The sequence below is a fragment of the Triturus cristatus genome, chromosome 3_1, assembly GCF_964204655.1.
Source record: "Triturus cristatus chromosome 3_1, aTriCri1.1, whole genome shotgun sequence".
Classification (NCBI taxonomy): Eukaryota; Metazoa; Chordata; class Amphibia; order Caudata; family Salamandridae; genus Triturus; species Triturus cristatus.
The window spans coordinates 707629213-707649042 of NC_140583.1; the positions used below are offsets into that span (position 1 = coordinate 707629213).

The following is a 19830-nucleotide window of genomic DNA, read 5'->3' on the forward strand; positions in this document are numbered from 1 at the left end:
AAAATCGATTTAATTTTATCCAGAAGGAAAAACGAGCATTATTCATTATCTTGCAATAGTTGCGAAAAAACAAAGGTATTCAAAGCATTCTAAAAGTGAATATAAACAAAATTCAAAAACACCCTCTTTCTTTTCTGTTCGTCAGAGAGGTTAACAGTGTTTGCTCTCTTTGATCCTTGGGACAGTATGGCTGTTAGAGCTGTTGATCATCTGACATCATGTACAAGCAGTTCTACAAATGCCGTGCCACACACCGTGTATAGTCTTCTGCTGGGCGGAATCTGGTACATTTACATTATTCCGTTTCTGACACATACTTGATTTAAAAACGATAGGCTTTGTTTGCTGGGGAGGAAATGATACGACTAATGTTTGAAATGTAAGATTTTACAGTTGCCGTGTTTGTATTGTGATGGGAAATATCAGAAACAAGCATTTGCAATGCAATAGGACTAGCATTTACGCAAGACCTATTGCATTGCAAACTGAAGTGAGGGTGGGCGGGGGGCAAGTGGGTGGGAAAGCACAAACAACGGGAGTGCGCACGAGGGGCATGAAGGCTTGGACTGCAGGGGGGGGAAGAAGGTACGGGCAGTAAGAGAACCCCATTAAAGAAAATAGTGCTCACAGTCTAAATAACACATACCATGCAACACTCGAAGTAAAGGGGCCAGTAACCATGGAAGGATACAATTGACAACATGGCCATCATAAGGAGGGACTAACAAGCCTATAAACCAATCGGAAGGCAGCATTTAGGAAGGACAAAGACACAAGCCAATGAAAAAGATAGGCGGGGTAGTGGGCGGGGCTTCCCTCACTAGTCAACTACCAAAGATGAACCCCAGAGCAGCGCTTGCGCGCTGGCTCTGGGCTTGTCCTAAAAACAGAAAGCAGACTTTGCAGCTGCATCACATACCAGTGCCCTACAACTAATAGCTGAGATATCTGTAACACTACAACCACATTCTGTCTACCTTGACCCAACTACAAAACACAAAGCATTGAAGTGAGCTTCGTGTCAACACGGTGAATTGACAACAACCTTTGCCTATGTCCAACACTCAGGCATCTTAGTTACAATGTAAGTTGTCCTTTCACTTATCTAGATCCTGTCATATGCCTGAAATATTGAAATATCACATGTTCAACAACATGTGAAAACCGCAATCATGTGGCTCATTTGGCTGCCAAAGCTGGCCACATCGACACAATACACATCCTTATGAGTCCCCCCCCCATTTCCTTCCTAAATGAAGCTACTCCAACTCTTGTTGTGACAAATAAGATAAAGCAGTCACAATGCAAAGATCACTACATTGATATACTCTACCACAATCCAGAAGTCCTAACGCTTGTGGCTGTGCCAATGTTTGCACGTGCAAAAACAACAATTGATGGACAGAATGCAGAACAATGTCATACATTCACCCCAGTACAGCGATCTGGGCCTAAATCCATCGTTTTTTTGCTCACCATGCCATTCCAGTTTGAACCCAGCCATATGCAAATCAGTCTTGACCCTGTGCCCCATGGGAACAGTCCAGCCCGAACTGCCAAGCCAGGTCCTCCCTGGACTGGAAACAAGCATCCTAGGACCGGTTTCGGGCTTTCAGCCCTCATCAGCCAGGATAGCTTGATTCCAGTGGCATGGAGAGCAAGGGACTCACGTCTGAGCATACCCTTCCCACTCGGGGTGACAAATGCAAAAACAACAATTGATGGACAGAATGCAGAACAATGTCATACATTCACCCCAGTACAGCGATCTGGGCCTAAATCCATCGTTTTTTTGCTCACCATGCCATTCCAGCTTGAACCCAGCCATATGCAAATCAGTCTTGACCCTGTGCCCCATGGGAACAGTCCAGCCCGAACTGCCAAGCCAGGTCCTCCCTGGACTGGAAACAAGCATCCTAGGACCGGTTTCGGGCTTTCAGCCCTCATCAGCCAGGATAGCTTAATTCCAGTGGCATGGAGAGCAAGGGACTCACGTCTGAGCATACCCTTCCCACTCGGGGTGACAAATGCAAAAACAACAATTGATGGACAGAATGCAGAACAATGTCATACATTCACCCCAGTACAGCGATCTGGGCCTAAATCCATCGTTTTTTTGCTCACCATGCCATTCCAGTTTGAACCCAGCCATATGCAAATCAGTCTTGACCCTGTGCCCCATGGGAACAGTCCAGCCCGAACTGCCAAGCCAGGTCCTCCCTGGACTGGAAACAAGCATCCTAGGACCGGTTTCGGGCTTTCAGCCCTCATCAGCCAGGATAGCTTGATTCCAGTGGCATGGAGAGCAAGGGACTCACGTCTGAGCATACCCTTCCCACTCGGGGTGACAAATGCAAAAACAACAATTGATGGACAGAATGCAGAACAATGTCATACATTCACCCCAGTACAGCGATCTGGGCCTAAATCAAAATGTTTGCACGTGACACATCATACCTGGACATATACACACACTCAACATCACTTGACACACAAACACTCCTTGACAACCCTCCCCCACACCTAACAACAAACATGTTCCTCTGATAGCACATATATCCCCTTTCAGACACGTAGCCATGGTCAAGTATGGTGCATTATATCTGTGGGTGGAAATTCAAATGTGTAGCCATGTGTGCATCAAGACAGAATATAAAGGCACCTCATGTCAGCATGATGTGGCCTATGTTCAGTTTACTACTAATGGAGATGCACAGTCTCACATACTCTAAGTGTGCGTTAAGCCCTGCAGCTGATGTACATGACTCCGCAACGTAGTGCCCAACTCAGCAATCACAGCATATTAAAACGAGCTATCAACTCATGGGATTCCAATTCCTCTACCAAGCCAGCTCATCCTGCCAACAACACATACATCAGTAATGAATAAGTATGTACAGAAACAGTCTACCTTACTGAGAATAGGCATGGACCCACACACACCATCCATATGAAAGAGGCAAATAATGTGAATGGCAATACCACCGTCCAAATTTCACTACACAGGAGGCCAAAGTGCATAGACACCCTGCATGCAATGGATCTCAAATTTAAGGGCAGTCCAGGAAGACAACATGGTCTGATTTGTACCTAACTCACACTCTCCATGTGGACAGGACATTTAGAATCAGTTTCAACTCGGACTAATGGCTATTGGCTATTGGCACAAAGTTGCATCCACATGTGGCACATTTGTCATTGGAAGTACTTAACAGGATGTACTGAAGGAAAAGCGATTGGCCCATATCTATTAAGTCACAATTAGCAGTTTACAGATTGCTCTGTGTACATGTGTGGCTAAACTATCATGTCTGTAGACTCACAACACCCCCAAGTGTATTGAAAAGAAGATTCACTTTGTACACATCAAATACATATGCAGCAGACATCCCATTGAGCTTTGTCCATTGGCACACTTGCTACTAAACTATGATTGCATGCAATGTCCATAGCAAGTTTTGGCCCTTCATTCCACACTCCTACACAAACCTCATGCAGACATTCACACCCAGCCGATGCAGGTACACAAGCCCACACAACAACTCAATAGACTAACCTACTCTAGGAATCATATGCTATTATTGTCATATTAACAGAACTCTACTTACACATATTAAATTACACATGAATGTCAGTTAACAGCAAGAGATAGGTTTGGACACAGGGATACCAAAAACAAAATAAAAATAGCTTTATTCAACCTCTAGAGTTCAAGTAGTAAAACAAAGGCCATTGGCCAGTCCAAATGTCCATGTAGTGGGCCAACAAAGTGTGGCTAACCCAACTTCAGGAATGCTGCTGCAGGATACCTCTCCTGGAAGGGGCATCTAGGGAGCATACCAGGCACACACAAAAAACAAGGGGGGAGGGGCTGAGTGGTCCTTGGGAGGGCTGAGCTCAGGATTGGGGGGTCAGCTGGGGCAGTGGGGAGGGCAAGATGTAGGGGGGAGGGACTGATCTTCACCATTATGGAGCTTTATAGCCCTGAAGGGTTGTGGAGGGAATAGGGAGGGGAGGAACCTTTTTCACTTTTAATTTCTTCCCTGTGGAGGAATTGGGGTAGGGTGGGGAAGATCTTCTGGGTTTAGGAGGGGGTAGGCCTGTGGCATGAGGGGGAGATTCCTCTTCCTGCCTCCCTGCTTTTGCTTCTGGGTCTCAGGAGGGGGCTGGCTAGGGGTTTTGTGGGTGGATGTGGAAGGGTATGGCAGGGGCACAAGGGTCTTCACTTTACTGTTGGGAGGTAGTTGGTGAGTTTGGGAAGGGGAGAGGTAAAGGGCAATGAGGTGGAGTTTCTGGACCAATTGGGTATGGGGAGAGGCAAAGGTATGGAAGAAGAGGGTTATGCTTTGTATGTGGCATGTCTGTGGGTGCTGGTGTGGTGTCTGTTGTGGCTGTGTATGATGGTCTTGTGTCTGCCTGCAAGTTAGTGGATTTGGAAGTCACGGTATCTTGTGTCTGCTGAGTATGTGTGTGTCTGTCTTTTGCATTATGTCTGTGTGTTTGTGTGCTGTGTGTGGATGTTGATGAGGATGCGTGGTCAGGTTTGCGTGTGATTTTGTCAGGTATTAGAATAAGGACTGTGGATGGGGTAGAGGCAGGAGGGGGGTGGAAAGGTGCAGGATATTGCTGCCGTCAGTGTGAAGGCTAGAGCCTGAATGGATCTCTGTAGGGAAGGCATGTCAGAGTGAATGCCCTCCAGGGAAGATACCATCTGGGTCTGCTGATTAGTATGGACCTGGTGGACATTCAGCACTGCTGCCTGACCCACAGAGATCTGTCTCAGGAGTTCAATGGCCTCCACACTCAGGGCAGCAGGGGAGACAGAGGCAGGGGATGAGGTGCCTGGTGTGAAAGAGAGTCCTTGCTTCTTAGTGGAGCGGCCACGGACCGCGGGCTGCGGAGCAGCTGTGATGGTGGAGATGGTGGGGAGGAGTGGTCTCAGATGTAGTGGACATAGGTCCAGGGGGGCACCCTGGAACTGGAGTCAGATGTTGACGGCATTTCTGTAACATCCGTCAGCTCCTCAGTGGTGCTCCCATCACCCTCTGTGCCACTGGTTCCCTCTGCTCACTGACAGCACTAGAACCGCTGTACCCAGCTTCGTCCCCGAGTCATAGAATTGTCTTATTTGCTGCCCTGGTCTGATGCGGTAAAAATGATTATAAAAGAAATTAGTTGAGATGTACATGGTACATAGGTGTAATAAATGTACCCACATTAACTAACATCATAATTTCTACTTGAATTACATTGGGTCATACAGAGCCAATAGCACATTAGTGAAAGTTACAGGACCTATGCACACTCTCTTATAATGGTGTCAGGAACATAGTTTGAAGCAATGTCACGTTTATCCTTCTCAACATCTTAACCACATCTATGTACCAGCTGACGTATTGTCTCTCACTCCTGAGGCCCCCATAGTATACCACCTCTACCTCATGTGATCCAAGGGAGAATAGACCTTCTACTAAGAAATGGAAGAATACTGCAGCCTTAACATACAGTATATAGTGAACTCTCCCAACCCAGAGCTTGTGGAACAGCAGGTGCCCTACTTCAGAAGGCATAGTTTTATGAGTCAACATCAAGATGTTGGAGCCATGGAATAGTCTATTTCACATGGATCACATTACTGTTGCACATCTGTCCATTAGCAGATGAAGCAGTTATGTGTCACATGTGTAAATCATATAGAAGTCATCCACAGAATATAGGCCTTGCAGGTCAAATGTATTTCTACAAGTATTGTGTCATGTCTTCACAGTGCAATAATCAAATGTACTATAGGCAGATTGCAACACATGTAACAGTTTGCCATGTAAACACAGTGTATCACACAGCCATTGTGTGGAAACAATTTTAGTTCACAGCATTTTGCTTGATACCTTTTGACTACACTATTAGTTATTGAGTACATTTTACTGATGTCCACATTTCCCAAGGAAAAGTCAGCCTATCCCTCCCTGAGAAATATCACCAGTCACATATTGTCCAGCTTATATGCCATTGTGTTTTTCACCAGAATATATTTTCTCTTCTATGATATCGGTGAAGCCACATTTCCAGATATCTGAGTAACAGAGCTAAACAATAGTTGCATTTGCGCACAAAGATTAATGGCCCTTGTCACAACCATCAATACCATAGGTAATGTGTAACTTCCGTTTCCATGGATTTACCCCTCCCCCAATCTAACACTCACAGACATCTGTTATCCCCTACACATACTCCTAAACATGGATTCAACTCAAATTTATACAGGATGTATTCTGTCACTCACTTATGGTAAGGTCCAGTCTGACGTGTGACATCAGTACACATAAGTCTAAAAATTGACTGCTGCTACATTCGACAACAGATAGCACCAGTGTTGTTTGTAAATTGTGTAACACAGATCAATCTCCACTTATTATCTGGTTGTATTGCATGGTATGTCACAGTCACGTTCACATACATCAAATAGCATGAACGTTTTGTTGTCTCAATACAGGGCAGCACAGCAAACAATGGTATTTGTTATTAACTATGTTGAGTATCACAGAAATAGGTAAAGGGTCTCTTTCTTGCACATTGCATTGTCACGTGCCCATTATACGATGGAATTGCACTATTGGTAATACCCAGCCTCTTTTAGTCTTACATGGCCCTGATTCAAGGGACCTAACCATTCAACATCAACTCTTGTTGCATATGCTACATGATACACATAACATGGGTCTTGAGTGTCGCAAAACCTAAAAGTCATGACACTGCCTGTAAACCATGTACATGCATGGTATTGTACAAAGTTCATCAATGCACATACTCACCCCCTGATGGCTGCTGTCTGGCTCTCAACTGCCCATCGAGGCTGAGTTAGGCCATTGCCAAGATGCGACGCATAAGGGGGATCAGGGTGCGGTGTGCACCCCTCCTGCCTGGAGGTGCCAGGCCCAGCAGTACTTCGGCGATCTTCTTTGCTCAGCCTCGCAGGTCCTACCACCATTTGCGGCAGTGGGCCCGGCACCGACGTGTGCCCCCAGGCAACACCCCTTCAGGTGATTTTCCTCCACAGTAATACCTTGTGATGGGCATTGACCTGTAAGGATGACATGGTATTGGACACTTAGTAAATATGCAAGATGTACATATCCATGTACTTTGTCACATAGGTCAGGAATAGTTTTCTTAAACAATAACCAAGTCAGCATTCTAGAATTCTCAACACTGCACCTGTTGTCAAACATGTGAGCCTAACATATTTCGTGACACTTTTTCATTTCCTGTTGACACCACATTCCAACCTGACCTTGCCCTAAGTGACCATGCAACACCTCTCACTACACTGTGGATGGGAGAACAACATGTGGCATGAAAACTCATAACGAGTGACCCCAGCACACCTATGACTTCTGCGGAAGTGAACAGTAACATTTTTGCCCTGAACATACACTTAACTAGTATGCCAAATTGGCAACAATTTACAGTGTCAATTATACATGTTCTAACATGATCTACACATGGCCTGAATGGACATTATAACATATACACCTGGTCACCTTCCGACAGCTGACATGAACATTTGGTAGCACTGTGATTTGCCATGTGAGGGCTTGTGACTTGACTGACATAACGCTGATATTGCATCATGTGTGTGCAGTTGTTGTAGTGACTGAATACAGTAACTACTTAACCACATGTGCATACGACATTTCACATTCACCATTGGTCAGTTTATCTATGACTCCACAAGCAAATGTACTTTGAAATATGGCAGAAAACAAGGCATCATCATACCAAATTGATGTGTACATGCCTAACAAATACACCATACGAAGTTTGCAGTTGGTGATGAAATATTCACCTGAGAACAGTGATATAAACTCCAGACCAGTACTAACACACATACAGCAGTGAACTTGTCCATCACATTTCCAAACACACTTTTAAACAATTGGCTACAGATTCAGGCGTGTGTCTCATTGCAACAATTTTCCCTATATGCATGGTTAGCTGACATTTAAAATATGTATCCTGTCTGAATTGTTCTCAACTGCTCCTCTGGTGTGCCATACAGCTGCCTGTACAGGGGACAGACTGTGTCCACCAGCTTCTTCAGCTCCGCAGCTGTGAAGGCAGGGACCCTGATTCCTGGGCAGCGATATATTGTAGCTCCCAGGGGATGTGAACTGCAGCAGAGAGATGGGGAGGCCTGTAGGAGTGCAGGCTCTGAAGGCAAGTGACCTGTGTAGCAGAATGCAAGGCTTTTATCTAGCATAGGTAATCTTCTGTGCGTTCGGCAAAAGGATAGATACGCACCGGTCACACTTTCCAAAGTCGTCCGATGGATTCAATTGTTGCCTAACACTCCGCCTACCATGCGGTTCAAACTAGCCAGCAGGCCGCGAGTAACATTGCTACATTAGCAATGTAAATTTACTGTGCTGGTCTTCACTGCGGCTGGACACAATCAGTGAGCTGCAACTGTCACCATAAACAGTTACAGCCTATGGCTGCGTACGCCTCAGTTCTGACCCGCCTACTGTGACTTTTGAAAATAGATTCGGTTGGTGGGAAAAACTTGAAAATGTTGAAGCTTTGTACTAAACCATGCCTGGATGTACTATATTGTGTGTTGAAGGAGCATACAATGCAAATGCACACATTCACATAATAAGTCACCCTGAGAGGACCCTGAAACACTTGTTGGCAGGCTAAACCAACATTAAAGCACACAGTACAGATTTTGATTTTCAAATTTCTCTCAGGCAGTATGGCGCCCATGTCCACTGACAGGTGTGAATACACCTCATAACAGTGTGGGAAGCCACTGTCACCCAGTTTGCGATGTGTGTGATGTCCAGGTGGAAAGGGTGTGTGTGTCTGTTGTACAGTATCCTACCTTCCAAGAGGGCCTATTCACTCAAAATTCAATCACCCTACAGAGTCATGGAGAGTAAGTGGGACATTGTAAGTGATCTATGTGCTCTATACTTAAGTGACATCTGCATATTGAGAAATATGTACATTGTCAATAGGTTGTGTATGTCATAGTATGTGCATTGCAGACATGATAGCATGAGAGTGTACACCATGTAACATTTGTCTGCATGAAGTGCTGAGTGAATTTCAAGATGTATTGATACATTCGAGACCTAATCAGAAATGTCATGTATGCTGTGGCATGGGTAGTATATATTTTTTTGTGAAATCTGATTTCGTGTGTGTTCACTTGGTCTTTTGTGTTTGTCTAAGTACATGGTGCTGGGCACAATGTGATCTAACACCTACTGTGTTTACACTCTACACATAGGTATCACAGAGGAGCCGTAAGATGGCCTCCCGTCTACAGGCCCTTTCCTGACCTACAAACCATTAAGAGAGGGACGTGATCAGAAAATTCCGTCTCAATAAGGCCACAATAAATTATTTGTGCCAGCAGTTCCCACCTTCATTGAGTCCACATCAATACTATCCTACATCACTGACGCCCAAAGTCAAGGTGATGGCAGTACTGCATTTCTTGGCCACAAGGTTGTTACAGTACACAGTGGCAACATCCTGCGGAATATCCCAGCCCATGTTTAGCAATGTACTTTGGGATGTACTACAGGCAATGACCAGACACATGGAGAGCTACATCATGTTTCCCAAACAAGGGAAAATGAACAATATCAAAGCTGATTTTTATAGGTTTAGGCGTATCCCACATGTCATTGGAGCAATTAATCGTACACATATTGCTTTGATTCCACCACAGGCCAATGAGCAAGTATATCGGAACAGGAAGCACTTCCACTCAATCAACGTACAGGTGCTGTGTTTGACAGATATGTGTATTTCCCACATCTGTGCCCGATTTCCCGGATCAGCACACAACTTGCACATTCTAAGGACCAGCGTCATACCCCGTTTGATGACTCACCTACTTCTAGAGCAGGCCTGGCTTGTTGGCAAGTAAGCTTTTTAATGCTGTTTGTTGTGAGTGGCTTTGTGTGTCTTATCAGTGAATGTTTGTTCCGAAATTGTACTCATGTCTATCTTCTATTTAGGAGATGCAATGTACCCTAACCAGCCATTGTTACGACCACCATTGCGGAATCCAGACACTCCAGGAGAACTCTGCTTCAATGAGGCACATGGGAGGACAAGGCGGATAGTGGAGCAGACTTTTGGCCTCCTAAAGGCAAGATTCCGCTGTCTTGACAAAACTGGATGAGCCCTACAATATTCTCCTAGAAAGGTGTGCCAGATCACTGTTGCCTGCTGCATGCTCCACAACCTGTCTATTAGGAAGGAAATCCCCATGATTGAAGATGAGGGAGACCAGCAAGGGCCACCGGCTGAGGATCTGGGACTGGGCAATGAAGACAGTGGTGAGGAGGAAGGAGTTGACTTGCAAACACAGCTTATCAACAACTTGTTTTCATGACTGTAAGTCTGCACTGAAATGTCTTTCCTATTCCACTGTGTTTGCTGTTGTCTAGCTATGTCGACTATGTGTATGTACACATCACAGCGTAGGATAAGTGTGCCAATGTGTATGCAGGACAGGTTTGGGATATTGTCATAGTTACATGAACACTGTGTTATTCAGGCCTAACTATTGTTAACAGTGACATTGTTCTGGTTGAAGTTTCAGTTTGCTCTTACTAGCGAGACATGATTTGTCCTTGCTTATCGTATTTCATTTTGATGTTTCAGTTCAGTTTGTCATGTCATCAACTATAGGGAATTTCTGAGTTGTGCCATCACCAGGTATATGATGCTGTATCTGAGTGCAAACTGGACATGGAATTATCCTGTGAATGTCTGACACAGACTTTGAGGTTACATAACTGTTCTGACACCTGCTTGCAATTGTAGGAATTGAAGTTGCTACAACACCAATGGACTTTCATCCCATCGTGTGTACTTTGTTGTGCAATAAGTATACCATCATGTGCTCAAAAACAATGTGTTTATGGGGATAGACCATTGTAGTTCCCATTCATATCACCTAGATGAGCAAGGTTAGAAAAAATGATGTAGCTGTAGATGTGTGTCCTCATTGTATGTCACAGTGCAAGTGCCACAACACTGACATATGCTTACAACTGACCTAAAGAGGCAGTCCAACTTCTTGTAATAGTACATGTTTGCAAAGGACAGTAGTACAGTCCTGTGTGTCATTTATGGTGTTTGTCATCTGCTACCAGGTGTTCACAGCAAATAAAATGTGTGTTTCGCATTGAAGTTTGCATTGTCTGATGTAGCTCCTCCAAATATGTTGTCTAGTTATTTGAACAGGACAAACTAGTTAGGTGGCATAGATTGTTGAGTGGGATGTCAACTTGTGATAATTGTTCTTACAAATGACTATCTGTGAAAGGGTATCATGGCTAAAGTTTCTTGTGGTGCCATGATTGATTGACTTTGTGGGACTTAAGGTACAATTTACATGTACTTGTTAACATGGTGTTGAAATGATGATCCTTCAAACTTGAATTATAAATTGATAACTCTTTATTTGGCAGCACATTCAATATGCCTCCAACTGCTCAAGATACAAAGTTCCTTCTGCCACAACAGTTATCCTACCTCCCAGCTCTCCACCTAGAATGTGGAACCCCAATGAAAACATAATATGTCGCATGCAGTGGCATGCAACACTGAACCTGGATTAAAGATACACACACCGACTCTTAATGTATGTAACATATCTCCCTTATTTAACAAAAGAAAAAACAGTAAAAGAAAGAAAGCATAATAACACACCAATTAGCAATTACATAGCATTTGCATATCTTTTGGGAATCTTAATTTCTCGTCTACAGTCTTTGACTCTGTGAGCAACAGAATCACCTTTCTTGTGATCCTCACTCTTGTTGAGTGAAACATCTTTTGTGGCATCAAATTTAGTACATTTCGCCAACTTACCCACATTCCAAATTTTGCCATCTTGTGTCATAACACTATTTTCAAAAACTTTTTTTACTTGAATAGGATCACCAAACTTATTATCTCCTTTACAAATTAACCCCTGCTTTAGTATCCTTACCCAATCTCCTTCTTGAAACTCATGGGACCTTGCCTTCCATTTATCATCATATCTCCTTTTAGTTTTAAACTGTTTAGCTTCCACACGTTTAGCAACCTCTTCCAAATTCTCCTTATCTTTTAATTTAAAGTTGAGATAGGACTGACTTTCCAGCTGCAGGCACAGTTTTCTTTTTCCAGATATGTAAAAGTCTCCAGAAAATCGATTAAAGTACAAACACTTAAAGTAGAGTGCACAGACTTCAGGTAACAAACACCCTTTTAAGCACGTGGCAGTAAGATCCAAGGTTAATCAAATCAAATCTCCTCCTTTTTTAAGATGTGTGAGTCTCAAAATCAAGGTGCAAATTCCATGTAAAAATAGATTTCAAAAAGCAGGTGACATCTAATGTTTAGGCGTACTTTAACATGTCCCCAACCCAACTTACTTCAGGCTGTCAGTTGTTGTAGACACCGGTGGGGCAATCAAAGGGTTGGACATGAGGTTCATTTAATTTCTTCTAGTTTCTCTTCTAAATTTCTTTGATCACGCGTGGTTTCTTCCGTCAAATCGTCGCCAGTGTAACATTTCATAAAATAAAAGATGGGTCCTTGGGTTGCTGCATCCAGATGTAAGTTTATTTTCATTAATCAGGAATCAATGTACAGGATACAGGCCCCAGTTAAGATCCAGTTAAAGCTCAGTTAAGGCCCAGTTTAAAACCCAGTTAAGCCCCACCGGGAGCAGCTGCCCTGCTGCTCAGCCTCAGATCTAACTGGCAGTAGCATCAAACATACACAAAAGGAACTCTTGGGTGACATCACAGATACAGGCTGAGGGGCTTAGAACAAACACAGAAGAAGGACAGAGAAGAAGGAAAAGCAGGATGTAACACATCTCCCTCCTTGACAGAAATAAGAGACAGATGTGAAATAGAACATACAGCAGAGATGAAAGTAACACAACTTCACCTTTAAAAGAAATTAGAGACATACGGAAACGACAGAAAGAAGAAAAGTAAATGATAGAACAAACAGCACATAAAAGAAAACCCTCTTCCCCAAGTAAGTGAAAGAGGATAGAGACCAAATGGAAACATTTACAAAATATTCATAAATATAACGACATTTTCAAATATAATGCCATTTAGATGAAATAATCACCATGGCACAATGGATTAGCATTTTCAAATATAACACCATTTAGATGAAATGATCACCATTCCCCTCCCTTGGGAAAAATCCACTAAAACATTTCTGACTCAAGTTCCAAAACTTCTTAAAATATTGGAGAACACTGCTCCCAAAACCTCGTCATCAATTGAAAATGAACACCTCTAAAACATTAGAGCACATACGTGGTTCATATATAAACAAAGAAGCACTAAGACTCCTCACATAAAAGCGAGCACGAATATAACTGAGCACACTATGGCTCTTTACCTTTAAACTTGAAAAAATGAAGCCCTAAGACTTCTCACCTGAAAGCGAGCATGAATATAACTGAGCACACTATGGCTCTTTACCTTTAAACTTGAAAGCTTGGAGCGCCTCAAAAAAATTGTGGAAAAGAACAATGGTTCGGGTTGGCCTGAGAAGGTCCGGTGAAATGAAAAAGCCCTTAGGAGGGCGAGATGATTTAGTATAGGTTCAAGGACTCACATTTGGAGAGTGATACTTAATATAGAGGAACAAGGGACAGGAGAGGTCAGTGTATGACACTTATTTATTGAACAAAGATTGAATTCAAGTGCTCACATATTTAGTGACAGGAAAGCGTGACATGCAGGTGAGGGTGGAGTCTTTAAAAGAGAACATCGCATTGGCAACAATTGAGAACCATTTTAAATTAAGTTAGTACAAAATAGGTTCGAGTTGCATAGGGTCGACGGCGTTTCGAACTCAGTTATTTGAGTTCATCATCAGGACAAAATGTGAGCATATGAACTTGAGCAAATGAGCGGTAAAGTGACGGGATAGTCGTCAGTGAAAACCGTGTTCGTCGCGGTAGTGGACGTCTTGATTTGAAACCATTAGCTGAAGTAATAAACTGGGTCCAGACTTCTCAATGAATGGAAGCGCGGTGTCTGTGCCGAAACATATTCAAGCAGGTATCAGGAGGAAGTTGCTTAAGTTAGGATTGTAATCATGCCTGCTCAGCGAGTTGAGGCGAGTTTGCGGTGCCGAGGAACTTAATTTAATCCATGCGGATCAAGTCGAGTCGCCGCGCGTAACCACACGCACACAGGATTCGCTCCACTCCCCGTGACCCCCATTGAATGCACCGAGTGCCGCATGGATTAAATTAAGTTCCTCGGCACCGCAAACTCGCCTCAACTCGCTGAGCAGGCATGATTACAATCCTAACTTAAGCAACTTCCTCCTGATACCTGCTTGAATATGTTTCGGCACAGACACCGCGCTTCCATTCATTGAGAAGTCTGGACCCAGTTTATTACTTCAGCTAATGGTTTCAAATCAAGACGTCCACTACCGCGACGAACACGGTTTTCACTGACGACTATCCCGTCACTTTACCGCTCATTTGCTCAAGTTCATATGCTCACATTTTGTCCTGATGATGAACTCAAATAACTGAGTTCGAAACGCCGTCGACCCTATGCAACTCGAACCTATTTTGTACTAACTTAATTTAAAATGGTTCTCAATTGTTGCCAATGCGATGTTCTCTTTTAAAGACTCCACCCTCACCTGCATGTCACGCTTTCCTGTCACTAAATATGTGAGCACTTGAATTCAATCTTTGTTCAATAAATAAGTGTCATACACTGACCTCTCCTGTCCCTTGTTCCTCTATATTAAGTATCACTCTCCAAATGTGAGTCCTTGAACCTATACTAAATCATCTCGCCCTCCTAAGGGCTTTTTCATTTCACTGGACCTTCTCAGGCCAACCCGAACCATTGTTCTTTTCCACATTGTATCACCCCAGGTTCGCATAAGGGGTACCCTTGTTCTTTAAAACACTCAAAAAAATTGAGCACCGAATGTGGCTCCGACAATACATATCCAAACACTGGAGCAAACAATCTCCAGCTTTACCTTTTTTTAAAATGGAGCACCTCAAAAATGAGCACCGATGTGGCTCCGCACACAATTACAATAAATTAAATAAAATATCTCAAAACGCATCACCAATACATATCCAAACACTGAAGCAACCAATCTCCATAACCATGAAAACAAATGAGCACCTCAACGAAAGTTGAGCACCATTGTGGCTCCAAAAGTACGCAATAATAAAATTCTTCAAACCCATCACACAAAAGTATAAGTAACAGCGCAAACATCACACTGCATAACTTAACAATATGCATAATGAAATACACAACTTTTTAAAACATAACAAACTAAAATAATTAAGGTAGTCACCGTAATCTGAATTTTGGAGAGAGATACTCCTCTGATACGTGGCACCAGGAAGACAAAAAGTAAAGTCATACTTGAAGAAGTCATAATGGTGTGCACAGCTTTGTTCGCTTTGGCGAAAGTAAAATGAATACCTCCAATGTCGGGAGAAGGGCAGACACTCTTTGAGTAAATGTGGGCGAAATTATCATGTTGCTATGGTACCAGGCAACAACACTACAAAAAGTGAAAAGAAGATGGCTGCTACGCAAGTTCCCGCTGCGTGACCTTGCGCGATGACGAGTCCTTGCGGTGCAGTCACGTAATTGCATTCCAGGAAGAATAAAGACGTCATGGAGGAGCTCGAGCAGGACAACTTTCAGAACGCTGGAACTACTCAAAAAATGCATCTTCTCTCCGGATGTAACAACCATCACTACATGAGGTAAGAGCATCGTTTATTCAATATACTGTAAGCAATGCTCTTTTGTTCTTATTTTAAATGTTGCAAAATCCGCCCAAAATGTGCTGAGGAAGTTCAGCTGAAATGAGGAGCTCACCAGCGAAATAGCAAACAGTTCTCAAAACCAAATAAAGCTTTCTTTCATGCTGTCTGCGAACACTTAATAAAAATGAGCGCTCTCGTTCCCAGATAAGTAAAAGTTTGTAGAATTTGAAGGTTGCTCAACTAATAATAATGTCTCACCTGTTCTAGCTTACCGGTGCTAGAGAAATACCTCCGCTGTGTGAATCAAGCACTGTTCACTTTCTATCAGTTATTCATAGTGAAAACACTGCACAAACACGTCCAAACAAATATCGCACGTCCTGTGTAAAACCGGCAGTTTGTCTTCTCCTTTTTTTTTTTTATATTCCAACAACAACCATAGAAAAGTACTTACTTCACACCCTTTAAACACCTAACGCGTTGCCTTACGTTTGTTGTTGACCTGGAAGTGAATTACGTGCATGTGATCTCTTGCGCACCTACGAGTTGCTTGTTGTTGTAACACATGGGTTGATTACTCTTTCATCAGAGTGCTCACATGATACTTAGCAATTTTAGGTAGATGTTAAAGGCACAACATGACCTGGTATTGATGTGCAAAGTCTATTTTATTTACGAAACATGGTGGTTAGGTGAAGACACACATTATGGATGAGTGAAAATGAAGCATAAAGAAAATAGAGAAGTTGACAGTGTTGTTGGATGAAATCCAAAAAGTCAAAGCCACAGTTATCAGTGTCCAAATTCCAACAGTGTACTTCCATCTGACGAGGAACAGTTGGTATGCATATTTAACAAAGTAAACGGGTAGTGCACAAAGAAGGATATCAGGTGTACCTTTTTTACAGCCTGGTGCTTATGCGTTGCAATCTGACCCTTCCTTATTTTTCTTTAGACGACCCAGCCCGGGATTGGGCGGGGGGGGGACGACTGCAGGCTCCTGGGGGTACTGAGGAGTTCCACAAGATTCAGCGTCACTCCCTGTGGCTTGTACAGATGTTGGTGGCACAGATAGATATGTCACACAGGGAGGGACACTTGTGTGTGCAAAGGCCTGGTGGAGGATGGAACTGATCTCCCTCAGCACCCCTATGACCTCGTCCATTTGCTCATTGAACCACTCGAAGCAGATCCTCTTTCCTCATTGACTGAGTTTGTGTCTGTCATTTCCAGAGTGGACTGTGCTGGTGTTGTTGCCGATGGTTGATGGTGCATCTGTTGTGGTAGGGGTCAGCTGGGTGTTGGTAGATGAGGTGGGAGGTGTCTCAGTGGATCCCCCGGACGTGCTGGTGCTGTCTGCTGAGCCAAACCTGATGGACCAGGTTCCTCCTCCTCGTCCAAGGGTAAGGGAGAGTCTTCTTTGCAGGGGAGCTCATTCAAGGTTGCAGTCTGGGCCTGGCTGTTTTCTTCACTCTGCATAGATGTGTTCCCAGATGGCCCTAATGGTAACAATATGACAGTCAATTAGGTGATGATACAACATACCTTAGCTGGTACACATTGAGAATATGCCTGGATGCCTAAACAGTTTTAGACAGCTGATTTGTCACCTACCCATATGATGTTAGCCATTATTTGGCATTGAAAATGCAGCTTGATCATGATGTGGATTATGGTCCTGCTCCACATCTGTGCTTATATGATAATATTCTCAAATTGGATTCTAACATGTCTACTGACTTTGACTTCTACCTGACACTCTGTAGATAACACTTGAGGATTTGTGAGCTTAAAATGTACATGGATTGCATGACATATATACCCATCTATTGTTAACAGTATTTGTTACTTGTGTGTGCTGTGCATGGCCTGTCTCACCAGACACATGAAAGTAACAGCCTAACCCTGAATAGCTTGTGTACATTTCCATATAATGCAGTCATGCTGTGAGCGATGGTCTCATTCTTTTCTACTCAAAAGACTGTGCTACCTCAGCCTGAGTTTGCATCGGTGTATGTGTATATCATTGTGTAAACACAGTTCAGTGAATTTTAAATTGCACTGTATAGTTTGATGTGCGGTAAATTGGTTTGGAGGTACATCACAGGTGACTGTTTCTGTGAGCTTGTATTAGAAGGCCTGCTGGGATATGTGGTCAGTGCAGTGAGTCCTCCTCCCAGCCAGCCCACCTGGGCCTATTGCTTCCTGCCAGTGAAGGTGAGTGTAGTAGCAAGATGGCTGACATAGAGGGATTGAGTTTGAAGTGGAAGACCTGCAGGGATGTGTGATCTTTTCTAACACTCCGCCCCACCCCCCCACTTGACCAATGACCCTGCCAGTAAGGGTGTGTGTAGTAGCAAGATGGCTGACAGGGGGAGATGGAGTTTGGAATGCCAGGCCTGCTGGGATGTGTGGTCAGTGCAGTGAGTCCTCCTCCCAGCCAGCCCACCTGGGCCCAGTGGCAGCCGCTCCATTAGGGCGTTGGAGCACCGCCCCACTGTTTTCTCGCAGTGCGAGAAGCAGAAAATAAAATGGTATTTTAAATAACATTTTATTTTCGGGTTATCATGCTGCAATAAAGCATATGGCAGGGGTATGCTTGGTTGGGGGCGGGCATGAGCGTATGCCTGGTTGGTTTAGGTCGGAGAGGAGTGGCTTGCACCACTCTGAGTGGCCTGACTGCTTGGTCGGCCCTGGGGCCGACCAAAGCAGTCATGTGCACTCTACATTTTCTCTATGTAGGCTGCATGCAGCCTACATAGAGAAAATGGCGTCCTTGCTGGTGCCTGGCTGGGTGCCGTCCGGGACTCCGCACCAATCATAACTCTGCCATTGCAGCTTTGTGATTGGCGTACAGGAGGGAGGGAGCAGCAGCATGCCTGTTCCTGTTAAGAATTTGAACGCGGGAGCTCGGCCCAGAAGCAGAGGCGGCGCGGACCAGTCAGATAGTTAAATGTTCATTTTTTTTCATTTTAAACCCCCCGGCCCCCACCCCTGCACGACCCTCCCCCTCGTGAGTATTGCAAGCCGCGACTGATTACTCTCTGCGATGCCTCTGTCTGAACCTTTCCCTGTTTTGCCAGTTCCTCGATATTTGTGTGAAGGATTACACACACAAACCCTCCTAGTCCCTGCGTCATAAGGTACAGAGTATAAACAAATGCCCCATACAAACATGCCAGTAGCTGCCCCCTGCATAATCAGGGCGGCTTTAGGGCAGTGCGACTGGTGCGGTCGCACTGGGCGCTGACCTGTGGAGGCGGGCGCTGTGACCTCAGGGGGGTGCTGTGTTTAGCAATATCTTATGATGGGAGAGATAAGGGGCACTTATGCAGGTGGTAGAGAGAGAATCCGAAGAAGTGGTCAGGGGGTGTGGGGGCGCCAAAAGTGATTGTCACACAGGGCACCATCGGCACTAAAGCCGTCCCTGTACATAATGCACACGCAGCACACTATCTCCTAGAAAATACGCATGTTTTACTCTGTGCCCTTCAATATGCACATTTACACGCACACACCTCCATTACAGTGGAAATTTAGCACACCCTTCACCATACATTTACTGCACCCTCCCTCCTTTAAAGTAAGTCTCACACGATGTCCTTCAATAAAGACACAAATAACATGGATGGCCTACTTTGGAAGAACACTATGCAGAAACTTGAACTGCTTGTTCCTTTTTTAAAGAAAGAATCGAGGACTACATGCAGTGTTTTGAGCGAGAACTAACTTACTGCTTACACTGTGGATGGTGATTAGATCTCAGATTACTACACACCGAGCGGTCTGTAAACAGCCATTTCCTGCCCTGGTTTCTGTGAATACTGGTCTCTTTTGGCGATATAAATGGGTTTATTCCGAGTCAGCATGTACTCCTATAGTCCTCATTGCATGGATGGCGATGCCCCTGTTTCTCGATGAGAATTGTGCTCCTGTTGGTTGGACGTTGACCCACATTTGATCCTGGCTTTAGATTGAACTCCCTGACAACTACTGTGCCTGTGCCCTCCTGT

At 44.1% G+C, this 19830-nt stretch overlaps 1 protein-coding gene and 1 long non-coding RNA gene across 4 annotated transcripts in view; one reads left to right on the top strand and one right to left on the bottom strand.

The window, feature by feature from the left end:
• LOC146860824 (sperm-specific sodium:proton exchanger-like) overlaps positions 1 to 19830 on the top strand; it is a 4630975-nt gene that overhangs the window by 4110267 nt on the left and 500878 nt on the right. The gene's annotated exons all lie outside the window — the stretch shown is intronic.
• Positions 1 to 19830, bottom strand: part of LOC146860828 (uncharacterized) — a 151548-nt gene that overhangs the window by 113603 nt on the left and 18115 nt on the right. Inside the window, exon 3 of one of the 3 annotated variants that reach the window (XR_014978874.1) lies at positions 6813 to 7081. The exons of 1 other annotated variant lie outside the window; for it this stretch is intronic. This is a non-coding gene — a long non-coding RNA (uncharacterized LOC146860828). Of the gene's footprint in view, positions 1 to 6812; positions 7082 to 16466; positions 17317 to 19830 lie in introns of those variants that run through there. One more of the 3 variants, XR_014978875.1, reaches the window with a different exon arrangement.